Raw genomic sequence first — 16,303 nt, 5'->3', positions numbered from 1 at the left:
CATTTATTGCTAATCAGGCGAAGATTTCTCAGTTATTTAGGCCTGGACTTCAGTCACTCCTATATCAGGAATAATGTCTGTCATTCTCACCAAATGTTAGATTTTATCTCCTTCCTTTGTTCCATCGTAGATTTGGACTATATTAATCAGCCAAAACTAACTTGGATGCTGGTGCCAAGCCAAGGAACTTTCTCAGTTAGTTGAGAATTCAAGTGTTGATGGAGCTCTTAAAATTTGCTAGAAGTATTTGATAGAATGAAGGCCTTCTAGGAGATTATACAGTTTTTCCATGGAGACAAATATACACAGATGAAAAATAACAGTCTAATGCAAAGTAAATGTAATATAGCACTTAATGGAAAAGTGTACTATTCAGTGCCTGAAGCAGCAGCTCTTAACTTTGGCTGCATGTTATAATCATCTGAGGAGGCTGAAAAAATTCTGATGTTCAGAGAATATCCCAGACCAATTAAATCAGAACTTCTGGGGGTGGAACACAACTGCCAGGATCTTTTTGTTGTTAATACTCCCTGTGCAATTTCGTGTATGGCTAAAGTTGAGAACCACTAGTCTAAAGGGGTGATGAAGACAAGAAAGTCTGTGTAGACAGGAATTTCTGTGGGCAGTAGGAAGAGTTGCGATTGATGTCATCTGGCATTGTGTGGGAAAATCTGATGTCACAAAGGGGCTAGGAGATCCTATCAATCTTATATTTTATTTATTTGTCAGAGAGAGAGAGAAAGAGAGCACAAAGAAGGGGAGTGGGAAGTAGAAGGAGACCCAGGTTCCCTGCTGAGCAAAGAGTCCTATGTGGGACTCCATCCCAGGACTGTGGGATTATGACCTTAACCAGAGGCAGACACTTAACCGACTGAGCCACCCCGGCGTCCCAATCCTTTGGATCTTAAAGCTCCAAGTAAAAGACAACCTCAAACAATTTGGAGAGGAGCTATGAATTCTACTGCCAGCTTTGCTACTGACGTGCAGCAGAGTTCCGAGAGTTTCTTCACTCTCACTGGTGGAATTAATTGCATTTTGTCTCATTCAATTCTAGTTTTGTTTGTGTGTAAAATCTTTCTACTCTTTAATTAAACTTTATTGTTTCTCTATAAAATTTTTAATCGTAGTAAAATACACATACTATAAAATTTACTATCTTAACCATTTTAAAGTGTACGGTACGGTAGTTTTAAGTATATTCACATTGTGCAACGAAATCTCCAGAACTCTTTCTTGCAAAACTGAAACTCTGTACTCATTAAATGTAAACTTTTCCTTTTGAGGTAATTATAGCTTTATATGCAACTGTAATGATACAGAGAGGTCCCATGTACCCTTTACACAGTTTCTCCCAATGGTAACCCCCTGGGAAACTATAGTGCGATATTGCAATCAAGATAGGTTACTACATCACAAGAATCCCTCATGTTGCCATGCCTACTTCCCTACCATCTTCATCCCTACCTTAAAATTAGTAAAAGCTCATCTTCTCCACTTCTATAATTTTTGTCATTTTAAGAATGCTATAGAGGGGCAACTGGGTGGCTCAGTTGTTGAGCATCTGCCTTCAACTCAGGTCATGATCCCAGGGTCTTGGGATCAAGTCTTGTGTCAGGCTCCCTGGAGTCTGCTTCTCCCTCTCCTGCTCCCCCTACTTGTGCTCCCTCTCTTGCTGTCTCTGTCAAATAAATAAGTAAAGTCTTAAAAAAAGAAGCATGTTATATAAACAACCCTATATTGTGTAACCTTTCAGGATTAGCTTTTTTTTTTTTTTTTAAGATTTTACTTATTTATTTGATAGACAGAGATCACAAGTAGGCAGAGAGAGAGGAGGAAGCAGGCTCCCTGCTGAGCAGAGAGCCCAAATATGGGGCTCTGGGATCATGACCCAAGCCAAAGGCAGAGGCTTTAACCCACTGAGCCACCCTGGCACCCCACAGGATTAGCTTTTTTTCACTCAGTGTAATTCTCTGGAGTTTCATCGAAGTCACATGTGTATCAGTAATTTGTTCCTTTTTATTGTTGAGTAGTATTCATGCTGTCGGTATAGACAGTGGTCTATACCATTCATTTGTTGAATGACATCTGTCTTGTTTCAAGTTTTGGCTATTATTAATAAATCTGCCATAAACATTTGTGTACAGGTTTTTGTGTGAACATTAGTTTTTATTTCTAAGGAATAAATGCCCAGGAGTGCAAACACAGGCTCATATGAAAATTGCATCTTTAGGATTTTTTTTTTAAGATTTTATTTATTTATTTGGCAGAGATCACAAGTAGGCAGAGAGGCAGACAGAGAGAGAGAGGAGGAAGCAGGCTCCCTGCTGAGCTGGGAGCCCAATTTGGGGCTCGATTACAGGTCCCTGGGATCATGACCTGAGCCGAAGGCAGAGGCTTTAACCCACTGAGCCACCCAGGTGCCCCTTTAGGATGTTTTTTGTTTAATAAACTGCCAAACTGTTTTCCAGGGTGACTGCACCATTTTACATTCCCAAAAGCAATGGATGAGTGATCCAGTTTCTCTGCATTTTCTGCATTCTCACCAACATTTGATATTGTCATTTTTAAAAAAATTTAGCCATTCTGATAGGTATGTAGTGATATCTAATTGTGATTTCAATTAGTATTTCCCTAGTGGCTAATAATGTTGGACATCTTTCATGTGCTTATTTGCTCTCTGTATATCCTCTTTGGTGAAATGTCCCTTCATGTCTTTTGACATTTTCTTATCAGACTGGGTTTTTTTACTGTTGAGTTTGAGAGTTTTTTTATATATTCTAGGTAAGGTCCTCTGTTGTGTATGTGGTTTACAAACATTTCCTTCCAATCACTGCTTGTCTTTTCATCCTCATAGCAGGGTCTTTTGCAAAAAAAAAAAAAAAAGTATTTAATTGTGATGAAGTCTAATTCAGTTTTTCCCTTTTATGGATCATGGTCTGGTGTCAAATCTTTGACTAGCCCTAGCTCATGATGAGTTTTTTTTTTCCCTAAAAGTTCTACACTTTACGTTTAAGTTATTGATCCACTTTGAGTTAGTTCTTTTAAAGGTTTTTTTTTTTTTTAAGATTTTATTTATTTATTTGGCAGAGAGAGATCACAAGTAGACAGAGAGGCAGGCAGAGAGAGAGAGAGAGGGAAGCAGGCTCCCTGCTGAGCAGAGAGCCCGACGCGGGACTCGATCCCAGGAGATCATGACCCGAGCCGAAGGCAGCGGCTTAACCCACCGAGCCACCCAGGCGCCCTTGAGTTAGTTCTTATATAAGGTGTGAAACTAAAGTTGAGAGATTTTTTTGTTTGTTCTGGGGTGGGGGTTTTGTTTGTTTGTTTGTTTTTTGGCCAATGGATGTCCAATTTCTTCAGCAGGGTATACTGAAAAAGCTATTCTTTCTTCATTTAATTGCTTGTGTACATTTGTAAAAAAAAAAAAAAATCAGTTTGGCACATTTGTTTGGGTCTATTGCTGGGTTCTTTATTCTGTTTCATTGGTCTGTATATTTATTCTTCTGCCAATACCACACCATCCTGACTACTTAGTCTTGTAAGTCTTAAAAATGAGTAAGCTGACTCTTCCCACTTAATTCTTTTTTTTTCAAACTTTTATCTTTTAAAAAATATTTTTATTAACACATAATGTATTATTTGTTTCAGGGGCACAGGTCTATGAATCATCAGTCTTACACAATTCACAGCACTCACCATAGCTCATACCCTCCCTACTGTCCATAACCCAGCCACCCTATCCCTCCCACCCCATCCCACTTAATTCTTCTTTTTCAAACTTCATTTTAGTCATTCTAGCTCCTTTGCCTTTCCATTTAGCTTTTAGAATAATTGTCTATATCCACAAGAAATCTTGCTAGGATTTCTCTTTCACTGTTTTTTTTTTATTGTATAAATACACATGTAACATAAAGTTCACAATTTTAATCATTCCAAAGTGTACAGTTCAGTAGCATATAATACATTCAAAATGTTTTGCAGCAGTCACCACTATCAAGTTCCAGAATGTTTTCATCTCTCCAACATCTGGCAATGACCAGTCTGCTTCCTGTCTCTATGGATTTGCCTGTTCTGGACATTTCATGTAAATGGAGTCATACAGTATGCGATCTTTTGTGTCTGGTTTCTTTCTTTTAGCATAACGTTTTCAAGGTGCATCCATACTGTAGCTGGTATCAGTACCTCATTCCTTCTTGTGTCCAAACAATAAGCCATTGTATTTATATACCATAGTTGTTTATCTGTGACTTTATTGACATTTGGGTGGTTTCTACTTTGGCTACTGTTAATAGCATGCTGCTATGAATGTGCATGTATAGGTTTTCTTTTGAGTATCTGTTTTCAGTACTTTGTGGTATAATGTACCTAGGAGTGGAATTACTGGGTCATATATACTATGTTTAACTTTCTTTTTTTTTTTTTTTTTAGATTTTATTTATTTATTTATTTGACAGACAGAGATCACAAGTAGACAGAGAGGCAGGCAGAGAGAGAGAGGGAAGCAGACTCCCCGCTAAGCAGAGAGCCCGATATGGGGCTCGATCCCAGAACCCTGGGATCATGACCTGAGCCGAAGGCAGAGGCTTTAACCTGCTGAGCCACCCAGGCGCCCCTACTATGTTTAACTTTCTGAGGAACTGCCAAACTGTTTTCCACAGCAGATGAAACATTTTACATTTTCACCAGCAATGTATAAGGGTTCCAATTTCTCCTCATCCTCATCAGTACTTGTTATTTTCCATAATTGTAGCCAGCGCTAAAGTGTGAAATGGTATCTTATTGAGGTATAGGCTTGCATTTCCCTAATGACCAATGACATTGAGAATCTTTTCATATACTTGCTGGTTGTTTTGAATATCTTCTTTGGAGATGTTCTATTCATTTGCTCATTTGAAAATTGGGTTGTTTGTCTTTTTGTTGTTGAAATGTGTTCCCTTTACTCTTGAAGGATATTTTCCCTGGATATAAGAATCTGGGTGGACAGTCTTTTCTTTCAGTGTTTGAAAAATATTGTGCCCCTTCTTCTGGCTTCCACGATTTCCAATGAGAAATCTGCTGTCATTGTTTTTCCCCTACAAGTAAGGTGTCATTTTTCACTGCTTTCAATATTTTTTGTTTTTAGCTTCCAGTAGTGCGACTATGATGTGTCCTGGCATGAATTTGTTTGGGTTTATCTTCTTTGGGGGTTGCTCAGCTTCTTGAATGCATAGGTTTTATCCCTCTGCCAAACTTGGGGAATTTCCTGCCACTATTTCTTTTTGTACTTTTTTCAGTACTGTTCTTTTCTTCTTCTCCTCCTGGAAATCCAGTGATATCATAGATCTGTTGTTATAATCCCACAGGTCCCTGAGACTCTGCTTTTTTTTTTTTTTTCCATTTTATTTATCTATTGTCCACATTGAGTATTTTTTATTGTTCTGTATTCTAGTTCACAGATTCTTTCCACTGCCCCCTCCATTCTGCTGTTGAACCCATCCACTGAGATGGTTTGATTTAGTTTGGTTATTGTATTTTTTAGTTCTAAAATTTCCATTTAGCTGCTGTTGTTGTCATCATCGTTGTTATTGTTCTTCTTTTTTTTTTTTTAGTTCTTTTTCTTCTATGTCTTTGCTGAAACTTAATTTCTCTACTGGGACTTTCTAATTTTTTCATTTGTTTCAAGCATGTTTGTAATTGCTTATTGAAACATTTTTATGATGACTGCTTTAAAAAAATTTTTTTAAAGATTTTATTTATTTATTTGACAGAGAGAGATCACAAGTAGGCAGAGAGGCAGGCAGAGGGAGGGAGAGGAGGAAGCAGACTCCCCAGCAAGCAGAGAGCCCGATGCGGGGCTCCATTCCAGGACCCTGGGATCATGACCTGAGCTGAAGACAGAGGTTTTTTTTTTTTTTTTTTTTTTTTTTTTTTTTTTTGGCTTTGAAGTGCTTTTTATTTTGGAGAAAGGAAAACAGAACATCCACTCATTGAAAATTGTCTCTCTGGTATTCCTTACTGGCCAAGTGCATGTATCTTTCTGTAATATTTTTAAAATACCAAGGTTATGGTGTTGATATTTCACTTGTGGAGTGGGTCTTGTCCAGATGTAGATAGTCACTTAGGGGATGTCAGTCCATAAGCCCCTGTAAGTCCATTTCTGAATGTCTTCATCTGTTAACCTGTTGCGTTGTGCGATAGTCTCTCATTGATCTGTTTATTCTTTATATTAAATATTAATCTTTTAATGCTTTATCATCATACAAATTATTTACCAATTCACACATGATTTTATATGAATTGTTAATTTCCAGAATGCCTATTAGTTACCACTCTTTTTTGTTTGTTTGTTTGTTTATTTACAGCATAACAGTGTTCATTGTTTTGGCATCACACCCAGTGCTCCATGCAGTACGTGCCCTCCCTATTACCCACCACCTGGTTCCTCAACCTCCCCCCCCCGCCCCTTCAAAACCCTCTGGTTGTTTTTCAGAGTCCATAGTCTCTCATGGTTCATCTCCCCTTCCAGTTTCCCTCAACTCCCTCTCCTCTCCATCTCCCCATGTCCTCCATGTTCTTTGTTATGCTCCACAAATAAGTGAGACCATATGATACTTGACTCTCTCTGCTTGACTTATTTCACTCAGCATAATTTCTTCCAGTCCCATCCATGTTGCTACAAAAGTTGGGTATTCATCCTTTCTGATGGAGGCATAATACTCCATTGTGTATATGTACCACATCTTCCTTATCCATTCATCCGTTGAAGGGCATCTTGGTTCTTTCCACAGTTTGGTGACCGTAGCCATTGCTGCAATAAACATTGGGGTACAGATGGCCCTTCTTTTCACTACATCTGTATCTTTGGGGTAAATACCCAGCAGTGCAATTGCAGGGTCATAAGGAATTCTTAATTTTCTTCAGGAATCTCCACACTGTTCTCCAAAGTGGCTGCACTAACTTGCATTCCCACCAACAGTGTAAGAGGGTTCCCCTTTCTCCACATCCTCTCCAACACACGTTGTTTCCTGTCTTGCTAATTTTGGCCATTCTAACTGGTGTCAGGTGGTATCTCAATGTGGTTTTAATTTGAATCTCCCTGATGGCTAGTGATGATGAACATTTTTTCATGTGTCTGATAGCCATTTGTACGAAGACAAAGGCTTTAACCCACTGAGCCACCTAGGCGCCCCATGCTTTAAAATCTTTGTCAGAGAATTCTAACATCTGTCATCTAGGTGTGGTCTGTTTTCATTCAGTTGAAGATCTTTCTCATTGGTATGATGAGTGCTATTTTTTTTTTTTTTTGAGTGCTATTTTTTTTTTAAAGATTTTATTTATTTATTTGACAGAGAGAGATCACAAGTAGGCAGAGAGGCAGGCAGAGAGAGTGAGAGGGAAGCAGGCTCCCTGCCCAGCAGAGAGCCCGATGCGGGACTCGATCCCAGAACCCTGGGATCGTGACCTGAGCCGAAGGCAGCGGCTTAAACCACTGAGCCACCCAGGCGCCCATGAGTGCTATTTTTATTAAAACCTGGACATTTTGAACTCTGGATCCTATTTAAAACTTCTGTTTTAGTTGGTTTTCTCTGCTACTACTCTGGCAGAAGAAGTAAATGGGAGTGTTTTATTACAGCCAGGTAGGTGTAGGCTTCCAGTTTCCCCACTCAGCCTCTACTGACACCTGAGGTGTGGGGCTTCTCATTACTACTTAGGTGAAGGCAGGGGTTTTTCAGTTGCCCAATAGGCTTCCACTGATACCAACCTGCCTGGGAGAAGTAGGAAGGTCTTTTTACTCCTTCCCACATGGTCTCCACTGATAGTAGGGATGGGGGTGGGGGTGACCTTGATATCACTGGGTGTTGGTGAAAGTGCTCTTTACCACGTCCCCTCTAGAACTAATCCAGCAGAGAAGGGAAGGAACACCTCCTAAAAGGCCTGGTGAAGGCGGACGTCTAGGCATCCCATTCAACCATTATTAGTGTGTGTTGGAGTGAGCAACAGCTCTTTCTCTGGTGTTTGGCTGGAGTAGAGTGGTTATTATCTAGAAGTTTTCTATTTTGCTAGGCTGCCTCTTTCCTGGTCCTTTGGCTAGAAAGAACAGGCTTGTTTTTGTTTGGTTTTGTTTTGTTTTCCTTTGGCTGTCCCCACTGGCATTTCCAGGTTGCTGGCTTCTTCAGCACCACATCTGGGATTTGTGGGATAAAAAGAAAACCCCAGGAAATCACCAATGTGTGGCTCCTTAGGTTCTTTAGGCCCCTAGCTGGTCTGCCTCCTTTTCTCCACCTTTTCAAGTCTATTATGTATGTTTTATGTGCCGTGTCCAAGCTTTTTAGTTGTATTAGCAGGAGGATAGGGAAAAGTACAACTACTCAATCTTCCCTGATCCATATTCTTTTATTCACTTGTTTATTTGGTTTTCCATTTGATTGTAAGCTTTTTTTTTTTAAGTTTATTTAATTAATCTCTATACCCAATGTGGAGCTCAAACTCAACAACTGCAAGATCAAGAATTGCATGCTTTTCTGACTGAACTAGCCAAGTGCCCCCTGATTATGTGCTCATTAAGTATATTTTATGACTTCAATGCCTAGTCTGGCATATGATCTACAAATGTATGGAAAAAGGAAAAAAAGAAATAGAAGATGGAGTGAAATGAATGAATTGCACTCCTCCCCCGTCTTCCCTTAGGTGTGTGATGCCAGAAGAAAAGGAGGCTTATTTCTGTCCTGAATGATGAGGCCTCTCCTGGTATTTTGATGTTGAGAAGAGTGACACACTCCCAGAGCTTGTACTTTCTTTCCTAGGTTCTCATGTGTTGCCAGAAATTATCAGCAGGTGACAGAATAACAGATGACAATGGACTGTTGTTGACTGAAATATAAGGTTGATTTCCTCTGATATAGAAGAATAAATTCTACTATCCTACCCACCCCAGGTACAATTCCAAAATGCTGCAAGTTAGTTACTTTTTTTCATCCTTGGGGTACAGCTTGTTGTTCAGTGGGAACAGAGCTGGAGTAAAAGAAGTGGCCTCTGTTAGTCTCCATGGTGACATGTGACAATGGGATTACTGGTTTTTGTGAAAATAAACATCTGGCATTTAGTTACAAATTTCTGGCATTTAAATCCACAGGAAGGTGGGGATTGGAAGTCAGGAGGATAAATACTTTTCTTAAACAATATTTTAACATTGATACTTTAAAAGCAAAGCAAAAACATATAACCCCACAAATTCCCCATGTCCTACCATCCATTCTTCTGTTAGACCCTGCTGATATGCACACATCATTAGTGATTCAATACTTAAATTCACTTTTTCATTCATTATTGAAAGTATTTTTTGATGTTAATGTGGAAGAGTATTGCTTTTAAAATTTTCGGTTTGAACTCACGTGCAGAACTAACATTGGGGTCTTCTGGTCAAAAAAAAAAAAAAAAAAAAAACCTGAGTGGAGGCTTTTGATTGTTTCATTCTTGTTTTCCCCAATTTTTTATTTTAAAAATGTTTACAAAAAAACTTGAAAGAATAAAATGAGCACTCAATTACCCCTCATGTAGATTCATTGTCAATATTTTGTTACATTTGCTTTCTTTTCTCTCATATAGTCAAAAAAAGTTAATTTGCATACACTGATGGGTATGGTTTTAAATGTTCCTTCAGTGGAAGCATGCACCCCATTTCTTTTTTCCCTCTAACTCCCACCTTTTTTTTTTTAAGATTTTATTTATTTGACAGAGATCACAAGTACGCAGAGAGGCAGGCAGAGACAGAGAGGAGGAAGCAGAGGCTTTAACCCACTGAGCCACCAAGGCGCCCCATCCCACTCTCCTTTCTTCATATTAAAAAATTTAAAAGCTCCATACCCTTGCCTTTCTCTTAGTCTCCCACCAGAGTTAAGCTCAGGTCCTGCTGACCACCGAAGACCGGTAGGCCGAGTGACTTTCACATGACTGCAGTATTTGTTTTGGCCAGCAGAATTTGGTCTAAGTTCATAGACGAAGAAAAGCTGCAACAGGATCAGGATCTCCAAGCGCTGGTCACACGACGACCTTTATATTTCTTAAGGAAAAGTTTCTGTTCACCTGGGCAAAGCTCCAGCTAAAGATCGTTACTTTTCTCCTGATCACAGTTCAGGAAATCAGGGCAACTACGTGAAGCTGAGAGTTTCTTTTCTGTGTCCGTCTCCTCCTGTTATTTATCTCTGGTCTTGGGGGCTGTGATCGTGTATTTTTGATCATCCCTCAGCTCTGGGAGCCAGGCTTCCGTGTTCTTTCGCAGGTTTACTAACTTCAAAAAAGAAACACGAAGGAGTAATTTTCACCTGACGAAGGCTGTTTTCAGGAAATCTCAAAACCATATGCAGAAATTAGGTAGAAACATACACTTAGAATCATGTTATTTCTATCAGAATCCTTTCCCAACCTCCCTGGTGGTCTAGTGGTTAGGATTCGGCGCTCTCACCGCCGCGGCCCGGGTTCGATTCCCGGTCAGGGAAGAGTTGTTTTTCAAAAATTTTTTTAACTATTCCACAGAATCCTTTTAATGATTAACATTGTTTCTCCTAGTCAGTTCCCCCACTCGCCAAAGCTGAAATACAGGAAGTGCAGAGATATACAAAGTAAAAATTGTTCTCCGACCTATTAACAGTTGATGTCCAGTCTTAAGAACAGAATTGGAATTATGCTATTCATACTATTTTATTTCCAGCTATTTTTTTTTCCAGCTATTTTTAAAGTTAATATATTCCCAACACTTGTCAATGGAAATAAACGCTCTTCACTAACATGATATTTTCTTTCAATTTAATTTAGTTCTTGAAAAGGGTAGTGTATTTATTTACATGGTTTAGGATTCAAATATGCAAAGGCTATATAACTGACAAACCGAATTTTTATCTCTGCCATTTTCCAATAAGGCAACCAATGTTACATTTCATATCTTATGCAAATGCAAGTACATGCATACATACTTATATATTTAAATATACTCTCCCTTGCACAAATGATAGCAATCTATACATGTTTTTTGGTACGCTTTACCTTTTTTACTTAACAATATATTTTAGAAATATATTAGATTATACATGAAGTTTAGACATGAAGAGTTTCCTCATTCTTCCTTATGGCACATAGTATTCCACTGTATTGATATTCCACAATTAATTGAACCAACTTCCTTTCGATGGACACTTAGGTTATTTCTAATCTCCTTTGCTACTACTAACAATGCCGCCATAAATAATCTACCTTAATGTATTTACCTTAATGCATTTGCCCTGTGAAAGTACTCTGAAATGCCTAGTAACTCCATCCGGGGAGCCTTAACTTTCTAACTGGATTTGAGACACCTCCTTCAAACCGCAATTGAAAAAAACTAGAACTGACTTTTTTTAAAAACCTGTGAATCAATAAGAAACTACCATATAATTTTTAATATAACCATAGGAGAAATCATAGAGCGCTGTCTTGTCTGGCTTTGTGTTAGAAATCTCTCTTAATATAAACATCAGATAAAAAAATTTGCGACTGCAACTGGATAGTTACTCCTCATAAAGAAAACAATCAGAATTGCAGAGGGTCTGCGTTGGTGGTATAGTGGTGAGCATAGCTGCCTTCCAAGCAGTTGACCCGGGTTCGATTCCCGGCCAACGCAACTTTCCTTTTTCTCCCCCCCAAAACTTTTAAGTAGTTCAATTCAGTAAATCACCAGGCAAGAAAAAGCTTTTGAGACTCTCAGTTCTGAGGTGAATCTATCTTAAAAGAGACCCTCTGGGGTTTTTGTAGCTGCAACCCTGAGCCAAATCCGTGTGCTGGGTTCGGCCGCGGGCCTCGCACCAGTATATAACCATCCTTTTGGGGTCTTTAGGGAAGTGTCTGAAATAGAGGCTGCTCGGATTTGATTTTCTAAATCCTCGGATGCAGCTCTGGTTTACTGAGGAATCAGAATAAAGACGTCGGTACAAATCCTGCAGTTCCCGGAGAGCCTCCTGTCACTAGGAACGGTGTCTAGCAAGAAGAAACGAAAAGGAGGGCCTTCGACCAGCTCCACTTCTATTCGGGTTCCACCGCTCCAAGAACAGAAACCTCAACTCCAAGGTACAAGCTGGAAATGGAAGGGAGAGAAGCGGCATGAGGAGGGGCGATCCGCGATGGTCCCCGGCTGCAGCCCGCTGCCCAGCCGAAGAGCGATGCTGGCGCCTGCAGGCGGGATTTAGCCCAGAACCAGATTCAGGGGTCAAGACTTCGAGGTTGTGGAGTGGAAATGTTTGTTTAGTGTTCTGATTGCTGCAGATCACTTGAACCGGCCGAATAAAATGGCAGCACAGGGTACGTAGTCCTATTCCAAAAGGCATAAAATAAAACCGTGTTACGTCGCCTGGCAAGTGGCGCGCCGTGATCGTATAGTGGTTAGTACTCTGCGTTGTGGCCGCAGCAACCTCGGTTCGAATCCGAGTCACGGCACATGCATGATGTCTAGGGTGGCTTGCTTTTTGTTTTATTTTGTTTTAAATTAATATATAAAAAGTCTTTCAAAGGGCTTGAAAAAAGCTTAATTCTCTCTTCGTTCCAAGCTCCCCGCAGTTTGTGCTGTCCACAAACTGGGTGAATTGTTTCTGTTCAGCTCCTTCCCCCACTCGCCCCCCTAAAGCAAACAACCTAAGTGGCTCTGGCACGCGCGCACTTTAGGACGGTCTGGGGAGCCTCGGAGCTGCCACCAAGGCTGCAAAGGTGAGAACCCTTTGTTTCTGACTCGAACTCACCGCCTGTACCGTTTATTGGAGAAATGACAGTTGGGAGAGTGGAGTGAAATCCCCTGGGGCTCTGACTCCCATCTGACTTGAAATCTCGCTAGGACGTTTACACGTAACAAATAGGGCCTTTTACTTAAGCCACACAAAATTTTAGCATTTAAAAACAAATTCGTGCCCCCAGTGACACGTCCCTCAGCCCCGCTTCCTCCCACCACCGTGGTCCTCACGGTTTAGGAAAAGAAGGAAACATAGGGCGCCTGGGTGGCTCAGTGGGTTAAGCCTCTGCCTTCAGGAAAAGAAGAAGCAGGGGCTGGACCACCAAGGTCCCAGGAGAGCAAGTCCCCAGGGCCCCACCTGCTCCCCCGGCTGTTTGCGACTCTCATCCGGGTTCCCTCCCGCTCTTTAAGTCTCCTCCTCAGCAATCCGCAAGCCAGACACCGGGCTATCAATATGACCGGATCCACGCGGACTTTGCGGAAACACGGAGGTTTTAGGACTCGGGATTCCCCGTTCTCTGGGAGGCTGCTGGCCCCACGCAGTCCTCGCCACTCTCTCCGAGCCCCGGTCGTAGTAGTAAAAAGCTACTATTATGTTCACAATCCTGAGATCTCTTTCGCTGTCACTAGTGTGTATCTAGACTATACGGTCTGTCTCTTGAGAGAAATGATATCTCTAAGAGAAGACTTCCGTCACTAACGCCCGGCTAGCTCAGTCGGTAGAGCATGAGACTCTTAATCTCAGGGTCGTGGGTTCGAGCCCCACGTTGGGCGCGCAGGTACTTTTTTTCCTAAGTTTCTATTAATCCTCTATCGGCAACCAACAATTGTGAATTTGTAATTAGCCATTGCGGCCACTTTTGTTTTAAACTTGTAACAACTCCAAACTGAACACAACTTAATCCGAACGGGGGACCCTGGTCTTTGAGACCAAAGGTCGTTGATCTACCAGCTGAGGGGCGGAAGGAGCTTCTCCCTGGGGGAGGGTGACACTAGACGCCGCAGCTCCGAGTCCTGATCCGCGGGCCCCCCTCCGCCCTACCGCGACTCTTCTCCACCGAGAAGACGCCTTAGGACCAGACGGACCGGATGGAAACACTCTCTTCTGCTTGGTGGGGTTTTTTGAAGAACCTTCTTAGCTAGTTAAAATATTCTTTGCTCGGTGCCAAGGAACCTCTGTTTTTGCTTTTCAGGTTTTGAAGCGTTCATCAGCCGCAAACGGCTGTAAAACAACTCATTTACTAAGATCCCGGACGCGTGGTGGAAAGGACAGTGCCCTGGAAAAGGATCCGGGAAGACGGCGGACGGACTGTGAAGAGGCACAGAAGGGCAGGAGTGGGCGGGGCGTGGGCGCGGCGCCGGCGCGAGCTTGCAGGCGGGGAGTCCCCGCCGCACTCAGCTGGACGCGTGGGGCGGGGTGGAGGCGGTCTGCTGCGCTGCGCCCACTGGCTTTGAGGTAGTTATTGATCCACTGGAGAACTTGATTCTGCTGGGAAATCCTGAACTTGTTTGCGCTATATTTGTCCCGTCCAAGTCTCCTTTCAGTGTTGGAATGGGTGGTCTGGCTTAAGTTGTTTTCCAAGGCGAGTGGCAGCCAAGTTTGGCACAGGTCCAGAGGCTTCTCCTCAAGGGCGAGGACACTTAACTCCTCCTGCAAGTCGTCCGCCTCCCTTCCCTAAGGATCCTTTAACAGTCCTTTTTTTTTTTTTTTTTAAGTTTGTAAATATGCTTCAGCCTCCCACCAACCCTCTCCGAGATGATCAGTAAATTAGGCCAGTTATTCTCAAAGTGTAGTGCCAAGACAAACATCAGCTTCACCTGGAAACTTGTGAGATATGCAGATTCTCAAGCCCCACCTCAGACCTGTGTAATCAGAAACCATGTGCTGGCCCAAAAACCTGTGACTTAAGCTCTGTAGGTGATTTAGGTAAATGGTCAAGTTCAGGAACCACTGCATCAGGACCTCCTTCCCTGTCAACCAAGATATACTATGTTCTTGGCTGGGAGACTCAATGTCACAAAGGTAACATCTCTCTTTAATTTGCCGTTTTAAGTTAACATGGTTCTCATGGAATATCGGCACGTTTTTTAGAATTCAAACCGGACAATATAATTTTAAAGTTTAAATGATAAAGTAACAAGCAGAAATATTCAGGGAGGGGCGCCTGCGTGACTCAGTTGTTAAGCATCTGCCTTTGGCTCAGGTCGTGATCTTGGGGTCCTGGGATCCAGCCCAACTTCTGGAGCCCTGCTGGATGGGGAGCCTGCTTCTCCCTCTCCTGCTCCCCTGCTTGTGTTCTCTCTCTTGCTGGCTCTATCAAATAACTAAATAAATCTCAAAAATAAACGAAATACTCAAAGAAGATCTTTTTCAAGGGAAATTCTTTCTTTTAAAGAGAGCAATAAGGACTAATCCTATGAAAAATTATAGTAATTAAGATAGTAAGATATAGTAATTAAGATAGTAAGATATCATGTATGAGTCAACAGTAATAAATAAATAAATCCAGATATATACCAAAATACATAAAGAAATGTAATACATTAGAAAGAGGGTCTTGAACCAGTAATTCTAATGAGCAGTTTTGAATAAATAGGTGTCTAGGGAAAAATAATGGTCAGTGAATACCATGCTCTTTACATAATGGTAAATTCTAAATCAATCAAAGATTTAAATAACAATAAGAGGAACATAAAAGTTCTTGTGGAAATATGAAACAATTATTATCTTGGTGTGTATGTGAAAAAAGGTGTTCCACACGTAAACTCACAAGCCGTGAGAGAAAGGATCAATGAATCTGACTACGTGAATCAAGTGATACCTGGCTAAGTCACGTCCAAACACAACAAATTTGAGAAAATATTTGCAATTCACATTGTGTTAAAAATCCTCCATTTTAAGTTCATGCTTTGGTGGTTAACGTCCTCCTCACTGCCCTAATTGTGAACTCACACCCCAAAATAGCTGAAACCCCTTGATAACAAATCCAACACCTATATTCATAGAACACACATATATATAAAAGGCTAATTTCCCTAATATTTACAGAACCTACAAACCTACAGAATTACACACAAAAATATTTACAAACTACACGAAATAAGCCAACAACCCTCCCCAAATAGCAAACATATAAAGAATAGAAAATACACATTTCTATTGCTCATAAGGAAAGATAGTCAACATTCATGGTTGCTATTAATGAAAGCAATGCAATTTGAAACAACACTGAATTAACACTTTGACCTATAAGAAATGCTGTAATTTTTTAAAGTTTATCATGTTGGAGAGGTTAAATAGGAAAGGGTAAGTTGGTCCAAATTCTATAGGGTACCCTTTTAACAACATCTATCAAAAATTAAATAAACTTTTTATTTACTTTTTAAAATACAGTTTAGAAATTTATCCCATTATCCCCATACATGTGAAATTAAACAGATTCAAGGTTATTCATGGAGCATTTTTCATTAAGTAATTAAGACTGGAAACCTCTCTAAATTTCCACCATTTGGGAGTGGGTAACTAAATATACTACTATACAATGAAATACGGTTCATCTAGCTGTAAAAAGAATG

General features: G+C 40.7%; 4 non-coding genes across 4 annotated transcripts; all 4 read left to right on the top strand.

Moving 5' to 3' along the window:
- The first annotated feature begins 10,403 nt into the window (after positions 1-10,403).
- TRNAE-CUC lies at positions 10,404-10,475 on the top strand. Its single transcript has one exon. It is a non-coding gene; the product is annotated as a tRNA-Glu (tRNA).
- A 1,085-nt stretch (positions 10,476-11,560) lies between these two features.
- TRNAG-UCC lies at positions 11,561-11,632 on the top strand. The gene has a single exon. It is a non-coding gene; the product is annotated as a tRNA-Gly (tRNA).
- A 737-nt stretch (positions 11,633-12,369) lies between these two features.
- TRNAH-GUG lies at positions 12,370-12,441 on the top strand. The gene has a single exon. It is a non-coding gene; the product is annotated as a tRNA-His (tRNA).
- A 987-nt stretch (positions 12,442-13,428) lies between these two features.
- Positions 13,429-13,501, top strand: TRNAK-CUU. The gene has a single exon. It is a non-coding gene; the product is annotated as a tRNA-Lys (tRNA).
- Positions 13,502-16,303: the final 2,802 nt, after the last annotated feature.

This window comes from Meles meles, chromosome 1 (genome assembly GCF_922984935.1).
Source record: "Meles meles chromosome 1, mMelMel3.1 paternal haplotype, whole genome shotgun sequence".
NCBI lineage: Eukaryota > Metazoa > Chordata > Mammalia > Carnivora > Mustelidae > Meles > Meles meles.
The sequence above is the reverse complement of the archived record's forward strand: the minus strand, read 5'-3'. Positions and strand labels throughout refer to the sequence as shown.